This window comes from Ambystoma mexicanum, chromosome 7q (assembly GCF_040938575.1).
Source record: "Ambystoma mexicanum isolate Mex_15411 chromosome 7q, UKY_AmexF1_1, whole genome shotgun sequence".
NCBI classification, from domain to species: Eukaryota; Metazoa; Chordata; class Amphibia; order Caudata; family Ambystomatidae; genus Ambystoma; species Ambystoma mexicanum.
Genome location: NC_090941.1, coordinates 985,990,133 through 986,002,388, shown reverse-complemented (window position 1 = coordinate 986,002,388; position 12,256 = coordinate 985,990,133). Strand labels below are relative to the sequence as shown.

The following is a 12,256-nucleotide window of genomic DNA, read 5'->3' as shown; positions in this document are numbered from 1 at the left end:
GATGGTTCTCCAATTCCAAAGCACATATCAGGAACCAGGAAATGACAGCTTCCTGAGAAGGGTCAAATTGGTGCAGGCAGTTTGGGCATGCTTACTTACAGCGGGCACATATTTTCTAGCAGCGTTATGGGCATAGACAACATATGTGGTCGCCTCCCCTAACCTTTTAAGTGAGGGTGGGTGAAGGGTACATTTGTACAGGCAGCATGGACCGTTTTTTGCAGTCTGGGCATGGGCATGGAATTTGTACTAGCATTATTAGCAAAGCAAAAATGATTGAGTGTTCTTACTTGTAGGAGAGGGGGCTACATTAGTGCATCCAGTATAGACATTTTTTTTACAGGGGCATAGCATTTTTACTGGCATTATGGTCAACTCAACATGAGCCTTTTTACATGAGAATACTGACATAAATTGATGCAGACAGTATATACATGTTTTCTTACAGTGGTAAGGGATTATGGGCAAAACAAACATGAAGACTGGTCTGTACTTTCACACCCATCATGGACATGTTTGAATACTGCCAGCATAAATAAACATGTGTTTTACACTGGCAGAATGCTGGCATATATTGTATTCAAAGGTATCATGAAACCACATTGGAAAAAGGATCCTGTGGACTGTTGGTGACTTGGTATCTATTGGATTGATTTTTTCCATGTCTTACCTTACAAAAACTGACTGTAAACTGTGTGTCTTTTTACTGAATACTTCACATAAAGTGTACTGTAAAACACACCATTTTACTCGTGGAACATGTCTTGGTCGGGTTGGACTCGTACACGTGTTCTCTCTCTCTCCCCCTCTCTCTCTCTCTCTCTCTTCCTCTCTCGCTCGCTCTCTCTCTCTCTCTCTCTCTCTCTCTCTCTCTCTCTTTCTCTCTCTCTCTCTCTCTCTCTGAATAAAATATTCACCAACTGACACAGTGACACCAGGACTACACATTTTGGGTGCTCTGTACATTCATCACAACAGCAGGGCTCCTATACACAATGCACAGAGTGCGGCACCCATGTGTCAGAGCGGTGTTGGAATCCACCATATGGTAGGTGCCGGTTTGTACTTGCTGCATGGGTGTTCAGTACAGAAAGGGGTGACAGTGGCTGCCCCATGTGGGGATTTAGTACATTAAACAGCAGCAGTGTTTCTTAACAGTGAGCCAATTGAACACAAACTGGTGCCACAGTGATTGTGCACAGCAGGAACTCTGTGCAAGCACCGGGCAGGTGTATATGTGGCATGGCTGAAGAGCACATGGAAATCCCAGAGGCACCAATGATCCTAATACAGCATTTTGGCCACATGAGCCTTCGTGAGATGGTGGCTCAGTAAAGCCAGTGGATGGATTCACCAGGTACCCCCCTGCCGCCCCCCGTGCCCTTGTCAGAACAAGCAGCATTCGTGTATAGGCTGGATGACACCCACGTGGCCTTCTGAGCAGCACATTGGCGGGCTGGCAGCCTGGGGGACGTGCACATCCTCAAATACAACACTCCTACCAATCAAGAACCGACATGCCATCCCAGATGCAGTGCACACGAAGAAAGAACACACCTTCTGAAACCTGGTCACATGCTAGAGATGGACAGGCCTACTGAGACATATGCGATTTTCATGACAGGCCTATCAAAGGCGGGCCCTGGCTGGCCCAACTCACTCATCTGCCTGCCCCTCCTCGTTTAATCGCTACCCCTCGTCCCCAATCCTACCACCCTTTCCACGGTTTTGACCTGTTGCGAAATCTCCAATTGGCCTCTGTCTCCTACTTCCGGAGTAGCTTTACATCGGAGGTCACTGATCGTGCTTGTGCGATCACAAAGGCCAAAAGCACCAGGGGGACCAGATTTACAAGATGTCATTTCGGGACGGCCAACAACATAAAAAGACTACCCTCCCCCCATGGTGTCTGAAAGGTTGGGGGTTCGAGCCCATCCTGTGATGGCAAAATTGTGAAATTATTATGATATTTATTTTTACAACGGTTGCCAATTAAATTGTCACCTTCTTGTTCCCTAAAACCGGGACTGTCCCTCTCCCAACACAGGGACAGCGTTTTTAAATAAAAAAAAAACCTCTCCGGAAAGACGGTCCAAATCTGGGAAAAGCCCCCGAAAAAACAGGACGTCTGGTCATCTTAGCCCCGCCTAAATAGATAGCCATTCTACATCTTGTCCTGTGGCTGAGCTTAGCCGAGTGGAATAGTTCCAACCTTTGCTTCAACTCTGTGCTCCGAGAACTGGGCTTCTCGGAGCATCGCCTCAGACAGTCTGGGCGTAGAGCCAAGCGCGTTGACTGCTCTCCATCGAACATGCATCGCCACGGCGCCAGGGGCCTGCCACGAGCACAGCAACAATCATCGGAAACAAATTGAATCTGACCAATCAGCGGACACGCTCAATAAGAATGATGGGCATTCTGGGGAACGCGCCCTACGCCAGTGCTTAATTTGTAAAAAAAAAAAATAAGTGCCAAGGCCCAAATATTTCCTAGCACTCCTGTGACACTGTGTGGGGAGAGGGGGGTAGTTCCCCACCACCCATAGCTGCTCCCCACAGTGTTGACATATTTGGGCTTACACTACAGCACGCCCCAGCTCATTATGTCTGATGGATGCACGATCACTGCTTCATAATTAAAGTGAGTTTGAGACAATAAGTGCCGGGGCTCAAAAATAAGTGCCGGGGCTCAGCCTTGGCAAACACCCCCACAAATTAAGCACTGGCCCTACCGAATCTCTACTGCAGGACATACAGCGTGCAGGAAGAACGACTTTACTCCAAGCTCATCCTTCTAAGGCGTGTGCTGAACCCCCCATCCCCAGGAGCAGCCGTACTATATTTAGGGCTTGGCTCATACGTAGCACTTTATCAACATTAAGAGGAGCAAAAACTATTGGTACAAAGCCGCTGATGGCAAAAGGGTGAACATACACCCGCCTTTGTTATGCAGCATTATCCACTCCTGACAATTTGATTTGCTAGAAGGTAAACAGGGTGTGTGCCTTAGTTGCAATTGGTTGCTGCTGCTGAAAATTAAAATGGAAAGAGCCCTGGATGCCCGAGGCTTGAAAGTTGAAGTAGCAGGCGGAGGCAGGTAAGGGTAGGACTCATATATTTATTAAGTCTTCTTCATACAGCCCACCAGCAGAGCGTCCTCCTCTCACTGAGCCTCTCTCCAACTGGCACACTGCCCTGACCCCCCTGCATTCTCATTCCAGAACTCACTCTGCACATTGACTCCATTCGCCCATTCCATTCACCCACACATCACATTCACATACAGAACATCAAGCATACTACACAAGGGTTTGTTGTACTCTGCCTTTTTGTGCGGGAAGTGTGTGCCCCATTTTTTGTTAAGTTAGTCATTGCTGAAGGCCCAATGGCAAGAAGTTTATTAAGAAATACGGGGCTGCACCTGACATAGGACAACTAAAACCTGTTGGCTTTGACAATGCTTGTTTTTTGCTAGCTGTCCGAAAGGATTCTCATGATGCTTCAAGAATACAAACACATCGCACTCATCTGCATCAAAGCACCAGCATACCCTAAAAAAGGAGGCACATGTTCTGCTATTCAAGTGGTTTCCTTGTAGGATCGGTGGTCCCAATGCACAGGACAAATGGCTCCACTCATGAGCTTGCAGTAAGATTGCTCAGTGGATTCACGCGTCTGCTGCAGAGAAAATGCAGGCCAGAGGTTCCAAGCATGTCTGGTTTAACTCTGCCTTTCATGATTCTGTTTTGGCTACTTGGGCGATAATTAGATCATATCTTCTGGGGTCGTCAGTCTTTGGCTTGCTATCCCAAGACGCCACGGGTGACTGCCATATTTGGTGATGTTTAACCCCTTAAGTTCTAAGGGTGAGTATGCTCGCCTTTTTTGCAGGATCGGATTGTTGTGATTAGAGTTTACTGACCTACCGGGCGGCCTTCCTCTATGCCGATAACAACCCTCTGATCGAGTTAAGGGCCTGAACAAAGCACAGGTGCACCCAGGGAGCTTGCCAGCATCAAGGCCGCTTAGCGACGGCTTGTCAGCGTGGTTACCAGGTTGCCCAGCGAGCCATTGGCACCAACTAGTGCTAAACACGGGGAGTGGTGTGAAACTCATTTTTTTTTAACAGGGGGGAAAAGTACCGGATAGCATGACTTTTGTTTAGTCTCGCAGCACCTGGGTAGCTCCAGTCTCTTGTCTGTCTTGATTATGACACTGTAAATAAAACGCGACATTTACTAGAAGAAGCCAGGTGTGATGAGGCAATAAGGAATAAAAAGCTTGTTTTTCGTTTTCTTTAAAAAGAAAATATGGTTGCGAGCAGGGGAAAACAGTCAGCAGTGCTGAAGGAGGAGCCAATGAAGGCCATATGTGTGAATAAAGCCTGGGTTCCGAGCAAGCCGACTGGTTGGCGCCTCCTTCCGGGTTATAATTGATAATAGCCGGGAAATGTTCTGCGTTGTGAACCGGTCGGCCCACATCACGGCAATGCGTGATTTTGGAAAAGGCGCCTTGTTGCAATGACAGAAGCCTGCCATGGTTTGCTTCTACCCTTCATGTTAGCGGGCGATCCCGCCGCCCCCGTGAGCCCCCACACCCCCGTGCACACAGAGACACACGGAGACCGATGTTGTTCGTGTGGGCTCCCCGGTGGCTCTGCTGCCGCCGGGCGACGCCCCTTTATTTATATGGCACGCGACGGAGTGAACGTCACTCCGTCGCGTGCTTGCCCTTAAAGGGGCCACGCCACACTCCTCCTTTTCCATAACAACAAACACAAAGGAGGATACAATTGTTCTACGTTCTACAGCACACAAAACTGACTAATCACTACTTTACAGCACACACATTAGGAATCCCCCATTTATTGGCAACCACCCTGGATCCCCAGCGGTGCCTTCATACAGTCCGGCGACCCATCGCCAACATGACCCCAGATCAGTCCGTCACATAGTCACTCAGGTGGGCAGGTTTCCCACGCCCTGTTCTCAGGGGGTACCTCCTGCCACTGTCCCTTACCGGAGTACTTGAGTCGGTTCTTCCACGAACAGGCGAGTCCATGGTGGGGACATCTCCTCCACTATCGTCGGGTAGTTCTTCGCCAGCCTCTACTCGATTCGCTCCCGGGTCACCCAGTCTCCTAAAGAAACTGGCATTTCTGGTCACCGACGATGTCCCATCTGATGCAGTCACCATAGACCCCTTCACCGCTACAACATCCAGGGGGGCGGGCTCGTATGTGAGGGAGAGCTTGCCCTGCGGATGACGGTTCCTCACTAATACCTCATCCCCTGGGGCAATGTTGGGTGGCTTCAGACCTCTTCTCATGTTCTCCGCCCGAGTTCTTGCCAGCCGATCTTCCTCCACCTGCTCATTGTCAATGATGGCGGGCTCTCGGGCCCCTACCTCAGGTACGACATCCCGAGGGCACCTCTGGAAGAGGGCCTCCGCCGGTGCTACTCCTGTCGATGAATGATGAGTGGTTCTGTATCCCCGTAGGAATACATACAGGGCCCTCTGCAGACATTCACCCTTGCCTTGGGCGATCCGGAACACCTTGTTAAGGGTGCGCATCATGCGCTCGGCCTCCCCGTTTGCCCTGGGCCAGAGGGGTGTGACCTTCCTGTGCTGAATGCCATAGTTCTTTAAGAGTTCAGCAAAGCTCTCACCCTGATACGGTGCGCCATTGTCAGTGCACACAACCGATGGAAGGCCATGGGTGGCGAAGATCTTTTCCATGGCGATCACCACGTCACCAAACGCCAGCGACTCCACAAATTCCACCTCCGGGTATCGCGACCACTCGTCGACCATCACTAGGAAGTGCGTCCCTCTAGATGTAGAGCCGAAGTCAGCATGCACTACTTCCCATGGCTTGGTTCCCCTAGGCATTGTCTCAATGGATGGGTCCCGCTGGGCTGGGGATTCGGCCTGACACCACCGACACGAGGCCACAAACTCTTCTACCCTCCGCTCTAGCTCCGGGGACCACACCTTCTGGCGAAGCCGAGCCTTTGTTTTGGGCGCCCCTTGATGGCCCTGGTGGGCGAGAGCGATTATCTGTGGGATCTTCGTCTGTGGCACCACTATTCTGTCGCCTCTCAGCAGGAGTCCCGATTCCGAGAATGCAAGTTCTTCCCGCACCTTCCAGAGCTGTTCCAGTGCCACCCTGGCTTCGCATGTTCGACGGTCAAGCGCTTCAAGCACCGTCTTCCACGCACCTTGTTGCATGGCCAGTCTTAGAATGGCGAAGCACTCGTCATCATTCGACGCCAGCTCCAGCTCCTCCACCTGCATGGAGTTGGGGGTGGCAGACTGAACGACGAGACGAACGTGTTCATCAGCCTCCTCCGCGGACACAGACGCCCAGGCATCCCCACATGGGTGACGTGACAGATAGTCTGCAGCGTTGCTTACACCAGGCCGATACACCAGCGACACGCCGTATTCAAGCAGGGCAAGCATCCAGCGCTCTATCCTTACTGGTGGTCTGGAGGAGGAGCCTGCCATGATGGGTAGCAGTGGTTTGTGGTCAGTGATGACAGTCACAGGACGCCCTAGAATGTATAGGCGAAAATGCCTGCAACCCCACAACACCGCCAGGGCCTCCCTCTCGATTTGCGAGTAGCGTTGTTCAGTGTCCGAGAGTGCCTTGCTCGCATAGGCTATTGGCCGAACTTCCTGCTCGCGCCCCACTTGAGTGAGGACCGCCCCCAGACCATAGGGACTGGCGTCCACGACTATTTCCGTCTGCAGGCTAGGGTCAAAGAACGCCATGGTGTCTTCTGCCGCTAGGGCACCCCGGATGTCATCAAATGCCGCCTGCTCGAGGGGCCCCCACTGCCACACGGAGTCTTTCTTGGTTAAAGATCTTAGAGGCTCAGAGCGGGACGCTAGATTCCTGATGAAGCGGCCACAATAAGTGACCATGCCCAGAAAACTCCTCACCTCAGCGACGTTTTCAGGTGGGCGGGCCTCTCTAATGTCCTTCACCTTACGGGGGTCGGGTGACACCCCATCCGCTTTAAACACGAACCCAAAGAACTCGATTGTTGTCCTGAGGAATTCGCATTTCTCTTTGTGTAAGGTGAGTCCCAAGAGACGGAGGCGCTCAAATGTCTTCGCAAGGCGGGCCATGTGTTCTGCCTCTGACTTGGAGTGTACTAAGATGTCGTCACTGATGTTGATGACCCCATCCAGATCTGCTAACGCCCCTCTTATGATATTTTGAAAAACTTCCGCTGCAGAGGACACTCCAAAACTCAGCCTCTTATACCGATACAGGCCCCGATGGGTGGTGAAGGTGGTGATGTATCGGGACTCAGGGTGCAGAACCACCTGATGATATCCTGCCCTCAAGTCCAGCTTGGAGAAGAATCTCGCCCCCTGTAATTCTGCAATGATGTCGTCCATGGTGGGGGTTAGGTGTCTCTCTCTTTTGATCGCCTTGTTGGGCAGGCGCATGTCGACACAAATCCTTACTGCATCTGGTTGTTTGGGCTTCCGTGCGACGACAATGGGTGAGACCCAAGGAGTGGGGCCTTCCACCTTCTCAATTATGTCCAGCTGAACAAGGTTGTCTAATTCCTGGTCTACCAGATCCCTGAGGTGAAACGGTATGCGCCGGTGCTTCAGAGCCACCGGTTGTATGGACTCATCAATGTGCAAGCGGACTGGTTCCCCCACCAACTGTCCAATGCCTTCAAAGAGGGATGTGTGCTTCTCCAGGAGCTCCTGGATGTCGTCAAGATATACGTTGTATGCGAATGTCACAATCCCCAAAGCTTCAGCAGCTGCGCAGCAGAGGAGCGTGTTGGTGCTCACCGGCGTGACGTAAAACCTTGCCCGAATGCCTGAGTTGCCATATTGAGTGTCAGCCACAAACACACCATCCAGTGGGATTGGATGGTTGCCTCCAAATGTGAAAATGCGCGCTCTCGGTGCCGCCAGCGGTGGCGGTGCCTGCATTGCATCATAGTGTTGCCTGGCCATCACGTTCACGGACGCCCCCGTGTCCACCAACATGGGTACTGAATCCCCATTGACCAGTACATCGCATCTCGGCTGTCTCTTGGAGTGCGATTTCAGCATTCTTACGCATGACACGAAGAAAACATTCTCTTCATCATCTTCTTCCTCCTCACCTTCTTGAGGGGGGCCATCGTCGGCCTGGTCCACCTGGGCAACATTGGATGTTCTCTGGGGGCGGAAAGAGCCAGCCCGGACAGGTCCCCTGGGGACCATTTTCGGGACCGTCGATCTGCACACTCTTGCAAAATGGTCTGTGCCCCCACATCGTCCACACTTCACTCCCGCTGCTGGACAGTCTGCTGGGTGCGGGAGGTCATATCCACATTTTAGGCACGAGGACTGCGCCCCTTGGGGCCGTGGACTTTGAGTATTCATGGGGCGTCTTGATCCGCGACCTCTTCCGACTGCGCATACCTCTTCCACCCTACCAGGGCGCACGCCCGCTTCCATCCTTGATGCCCGCAGCTCCGACACCTCGTGGCACCTCCCCAGTTCTAGGATGCGGGGTAGTGTTATACCAGGCTCGCGCAGGATTTGACGTCTCAGCTTACCAGAGGAACAGCCCTGAATGAGGTGGTTGCGAATCATCTCATCAGGGTCATTCCAAGCACAAGGTGCCGCCAGCCTGCGCAGCCGCCCATAAAACACATCCAAAGTCTCGTCATCTTTCTGTCTGGTGTTGCCCATTAGGAACCGTTCGTAATCCACATTGGCCATGGGCAGGAAGTGATTGTGGAGCGCAGTTTTGGCGGCATCAAAAGACCCATCCGCTGGTTGCAGGGACAAGAAGATCTCGTGCACAGCAGGGCCTGCAGAATACAGGAGAGTGGCCAACTTACTGTCGTCACTCGTCTCCATCGTGGCCCTGAAGTACATTTCCAGCCTGTCCATCCACATCTTCCACCTCTGTCCCAGGCTTGATGGCGTGCCCGAGACATCAAACTCTGGCATTGGCTGTAGGGTACCGGGAGGTCTCTGCAATGGTCTTGGTGGAAGGGCAGGCGGGGGTTGGGCTGGAGCAGCAGCCTGCTGTTGGGCCACGGCGGCCGCTGCACCTTGATCCATGGTGTAAAGCGCACAGGCACCCCGTGATGGGGCCGCAACTTGGACACCAAACACAACCAGTACCTTGATGAGGATCCCAGCCCCTCAGATGATTCAGATGATGTCCAGGTTCGAGGATTTTCCAGGCAAATGTAGGACCACCAGGTTCCAGACTTCAGCCGGTGTAGGATTGAAGAGTCCAAAAATTGAGCAGGGTAGGCCCCAGTGTGCATCCAGTAGGCCTCCAGGTAGCTCCACCCTTAAACTCGATGAAAAACAGTGAAAATGCAAATGACTTGCATTTCCACCAGCACGTGTTGCAAGCAGTGACTGTCCGCCACTGGATTCTCCAAAAATTGGGTCCGGATCTCTCACAGATGCTTCGTTATGAAGCCGTGAGTTTCCGAGGCCTTGTCGTCAAAATGGCCGCCGGCCACGCGTGTCTCTCCCCTCTCCGCGGCCAACCTTCACGGATGCGCTCACACGCGATCATCTGCGCATCTCGGAAACGTTGCCACCTGTCCCAGGGATCGATCCGACTTCGTCGCCATTGTTAGCGGGCGATCCCGCCGCCCCCGTGAGCCCCCACACCCCCGTGCACACAGAGACACACGGAGACCGATGTTGTTCGTGTGGGCTCCCCGGTGGCTCTCCTGCCGCCGGGCGACGCCCCTTTATTTATATGGCACGCGACGGAGTGAACGTCACTCCGTCGCGTGCTTGCCCTTAAAGGGGCCACGCCACACTTCAGGGATTTTCTTACTATTTCGAGGACAGAGGACCTTTATTCAGCACCTCCATTCCCCACCCCCCTACACTAGACAATGGCAACGCGTGTTTTTGCTTCATCGTAATTCTCTGCGAGCCCTGTGGCCAGTGTTTCAAAGGAGCCGCTCATTACAACACATGAAAACAAGGCCTTGCCAAAACGGAAATACGAAACAAGGCCCTTCACGTGTTGCCGCTGGCTGTGTTCCTGCCCAGGGAGGCCCTGGTAACTCGGCACAACGGCAAACTTCCCGTGGCCCCGGCCTGCAGCTTCCGGTGACTGGCGATGACCTCCGAAAACATCCGACTTTAAAAATCACGGGCCGGAAGGTCGCGCACAGCCTGCCCGCCCGCCCGCGGGGGCCAGAAGCCGTGACATAACGCCCAGACACCCCTCCCCTCAACCCCCCCCCCCCACCCACTCAACGGTGTTTCCTTCTCAACCTCAGCAGCACGATTTCCATTCAAAGTGCCTCGCACTTCACATCCACCTCCGCTGCGCACACACGCAGGCCTCGCCGCCCTGGTTTACAGCGTAGAATGCACACGTTGCAGTTTAAAATATCCCTGCCTCTTCTCGACCCTTCATAAAAATAAAAAATAAATGCGCCCTCCTAAAATATCTTAATTCCAATGCAAATCAAGTGAGAAACAGAACCTCTTGCTCCGCTGCAAAACATCTAATTGTCCCCAAATGGTATGTCTGCTTTGGGAAGGGGTGTTCCGCCCCCTGCATTTACACATCTATGCAATGTGTGCACGCAGCTGATCGTCGTGTGAACGTGCGTGCCCCCCAGAAAATGCAACACCTCGAACTCGGGGCTCGGCCCCTGCGGCGGCCAGGGAAAGTCCGACACCCCGTCGTTAGAGGCACCCGGATGATGACACCCCCTCCCAAACTTGTGGCATCAAGCCCCACGACACTACTGCCATCCCGCCCCCAGCCTCCCAGATAATAAACGCGGGCTGCCACCTGGGAGACGAGCACACACTCCACCGTCCTGCCACTCAGACACAACGGATACCTTTGACTGCGATTGAATATACGAAAATACATTATAGTGCCATGGCGGGGCAGCTCAGCGGGATAATGCGCATTCCTTGCTTCTCTAACCATGGATGCCACCGACTAGTTTCGCATGTAAATGATCAACCACAAGCCGAAGAGAAATAAACACGAGGTTCTTCCCAAAGCAGAACTACGCACTGCCGGTGGGGCTTCCATATTTGGGACCCTTTTTTATCCCCCTAAAGCAGTTAATCTCCCCTTTCTCTGTGCAACAACACACTGCCCATCAGAAGATCAGGGCACAGCCCCACAACATATTGCGTACAGTGTAGAGCCGGGACATGGGGGAACAATGTTACACACTGTACATCAGAAGCACCATTTTACAGCACACATTGCACACATAAGATAGGGGCACGATGCCACACACACACACTCTTGAGCAGGGCCCAGGAGCACAAGGCTCTCACTCACACTATACACAAGTGCACACTACCATCAAACACAGTGCACACCAGCACCAACACCTAGCACAATGTTATCATACGCCATGCACAGCAGGAGCACGGTGTCGCGGCACACCGTATAGCAGGAGGGGTGGTGCACACCTGCATCGAAAGAGGCAGCCTACATACTGTGCATCAGGCGTCAAAGATACAGTATAACCAACACAGTACACCAGGGGGTCAGAGGGGCATTGCCCCCACAGACAGTACACACTTTACACCAGGGTCCATAGTATGGCGACCCTATAAACCTTCCGCCGAGTCTAAGTGCCTATAGACAGCACTTCACCTGCCAGCAGTACATTGTCGCGATAGACACACATTGCGCATAATGAACCAGGCAACAGCACACACAACGCTCGGAACATGAGCCACGAGTACAGTCAGTGCCCCTATAGATAGTATAACCCTGAACATCATCAGTTCAGTGACCCCCATAAACCGTTCACACTACACATGTGCCAGGAGTATGGTTTCCCGATAGACTATACACGTCACATAAATGAGGTGGCATACACTGTGTGACATGAGCCAAGAGTACAGTGCCCCCATCAATAGTATAACCCTGAACATCAGGAGCAGGGCATCAGTACAGTGACCCCATTAACCGTACACGCTATACATGTGCCAGGAGAATGGTGTCTCTGTAGAGAGTGTAAAAGTGCACATCATGAGCTGCGAGTACAGTACCCTAGAGAAATATTATACACGACACATCATGAGCCGGCAGTACAGGATCCGATGGACTGTGCTATGCTGCACACCATGAGCAGGACTCAGAGCAGTGTCCCGCTGGGCAGTACATGCGCTACACATGAGCCAGGAGTACAGTGCCCCTATACACAGTATAACCGTGCAGATCATGAGCAGGGGATCAGTACAGTGACCCGAGAGGCAGT

General features: G+C 52.5%; 1 protein-coding gene across 2 annotated transcripts in view; it reads right to left on the bottom strand.

The window, feature by feature from the left end:
- Positions 1–12,256, bottom strand: part of RELT (RELT TNF receptor) — a 196,470-nt gene that overhangs the window by 183,112 nt on the left and 1,102 nt on the right. The gene's annotated exons all lie outside the window — the stretch shown is intronic.